At 42.7% G+C, this 2,389-nt stretch overlaps 1 non-coding gene across 1 annotated transcript; it reads left to right on the top strand.

Annotated features, from left to right (window-relative positions):
* Positions 1-1,659: 1,659 nt before the first annotated feature.
* On the top strand, positions 1,660-1,767 carry LOC148572211 (small nucleolar RNA R71). Its single transcript, XR_015908890.1, has one exon. It is a non-coding gene; the product is annotated as a small nucleolar RNA R71 (small nucleolar RNA).
* The last annotated feature ends 622 nt before the right edge of the window (positions 1,768-2,389 follow it).

The following is a 2,389-nucleotide window of genomic DNA, read 5'->3' as shown; positions in this document are numbered from 1 at the left end:
GCAGCAATATCCAACGTATTAGCCTTGGTTTGGACTCCTTTTTAGCAAATAAATATTTTAGAGCTGCATGGTCTGAGTACACTACTACCTTAGTACCAAGTAAATAGGCTCGGAATTTATCCAGAGCAAAAGCAATAGCAAGAAGCTCTTTTTCAGTAGTAGTATAATTAGACTGAGCAGCATCTAAAGTCTTAGATGCATAAGCAATTACAAAGGCATTATACTAACACATGCTCTTAAATCGCACATACAGTCAAAAAATATCACACCTCCAATGGTACAACTAACCATACATGGACCTGGATCACTACATTTTTCAGGTATTCTCCCCCATTAAAGCAGATATAGAACTACCTAAAGGAATAGTTTCTAATTCATTAATTTTATCTTTATGTATGCACAAATCCTTTAGAAACTTTGCGTATTTAGGTAGGGGAACAGTTACCTCGACCTTTTTGAATATTTCTACCATTTTGGGGTCAAGTTCCATCTGTTTTCTGGGCTTCCTTGCAAGTTGTGGAAAGGGAATAGGAGGGGCGCGATTTGTAGCTTCAGCATCCCTTGGGGCTTCATTCTGTGGTTGAGTTTTTTCTTCTTCAATTATGTCTTGTACGTCCTCTTCTTCTTCAGCATCTTCCACTTCCACCACATCCTCTGCTGGCACGTTTTCTGGTGGGTTTGGCTCCTCATGGTTCCTCTCTTGTAATGTGGTTCCGGATCTCAAAGTGATAGCGTTGATGCCACCTTTGGAATTAGGCAGTGGTTGAGAAGGAATTCCATTAGAGCTTGAAGGTTGATGTGTAGAATTAAGTGAGGAATCTATCCGGGAGACGAGAGCTTGTAAAGTGGCAGTCAAGCCATTCAGACTAGAGTTCAGCTGTGCCTGCATGTCTTGTTGTCCTTGCACAAGAGAACGGAGCATATCGTCATTTGATGAGGAATTAGAATAAGCAGTCTGAGAAACTTGTTGCTGGGTTTGCTGGGATCCTTGTGACTATCTTAGGTGAGGTTCCCTGTAAGGTTGGTTCTGATTCTGCTGTCTGTTGTTGTTGTTATTCCACCTCTGGTTTTCATTATTGTTTTTGCCTCCTCTGTTAAAGTTGTCTCTCCAGCCATGGTTAGAATTATCTCTCCAGCTTTGGTTGGAGTTGTCCTGCCATCCATGGTTATTGTTACCACCTTGGTTGTAGTTGCCACCTTGTTGATTGTATCCTTGATTTGGGCGGTCATAGAAGTTGTGAGTGGCTGCCACAGTGTTGTCTTCCTGGAGCTGCGGACATTCATCAATATAATGACTATAATCAACACAGATCCTGCATACTCTTTGTGAAACTAATTGTTGGCTTTGTTGTGGTGAAAGCTGAGCTTGTTGTGCCTGTTGTTGATCTAACTGCATCTGCTTCAGTAGGTTGGTCATTTCACATATGTTCTGGGTGAGAGCAGTAGTTTCTTTGCTAGAGGAAATCTCTGCAACATCTTTGGGATGGTTGCGCCTCTGTCTGTGATTCCTAGTGGACTCAGCTAAGTCGCTGATCAGTTGCCATGCTTCATCTGCGATTTTGTACTTTTTCAGAGAACCATTACTGGCACCTTCTAGTGTAGTCTTATCCTGGGGGTTCATGCCTTGAGTGAGTAGTAGCTGATCAATACTAGTTTACCAATCATGTGATGGGGACATGCGTCTAGGAGATTGTTGAAGCGCTCCCAATATTCATAGAGAGTCTCTGATTCACCTTGAACAATGCAGGAGATCTCTTTTTTCAGTCTATCTGTGACTTCAGCTGGGAAGTATTTTTCCAAAAAGTCTCTCCTGAGTGTATCCCAGTTGGTAACAGTTGCTTCAGGTTGGGAGTAGTACCACTCCCTCGCCTTTCCCTCAAGAGAAGACGGAAAAGCGATTAATAGAATTGAAGTTTCATCTGCACCATGATGCCTAACAGTAGAACAGGCTGTCTAGAAATCCATAAAGTGCTTGATAGGCTCTTGAGCAGGTAAGCCATGAAACTTGGGCATCAAGTTGATCAGTGCGGTTTTTAGTTCAAAATCTGCAGCTGCAGTCGGGTGATGCACTTGATACAGCTGCAGTGTAAAATCTGGGACTCCTGCCTCCTGGAGAGTAATCCTCCTAGGTGCTGCCATGTTTCCTGCACGTGAAACAACTTGATCAGTAGTAAATGAGCTTGTCTCGCTCTCAGATGGCCGTTCAGATTCGCCCTCAGATGAGACTGGTGAATTGATAATAATCACTTCACCATCCTCAGAGACTAACCGAGGTCGAGTTCGTCTAATATGTGAAAGAGTTCTTTCAATTTCAGGATCAAATAGGACTAAACTCGGATCAGGCAATGAACGCGTCATTCAATGAGAAAGACATGTAACTCATGGTAAC

This window comes from Arachis ipaensis, chromosome B3 (genome assembly GCF_059453495.1).
Source record: "Arachis ipaensis isolate K30076 ecotype BB chromosome B3, ASM5945349v1, whole genome shotgun sequence".
Classification (NCBI taxonomy): domain Eukaryota; kingdom Viridiplantae; phylum Streptophyta; class Magnoliopsida; order Fabales; family Fabaceae; genus Arachis; species Arachis ipaensis.
Note: the sequence above shows the minus strand (reverse complement) of the source record. Positions and strands in the feature narration are given on the sequence as shown.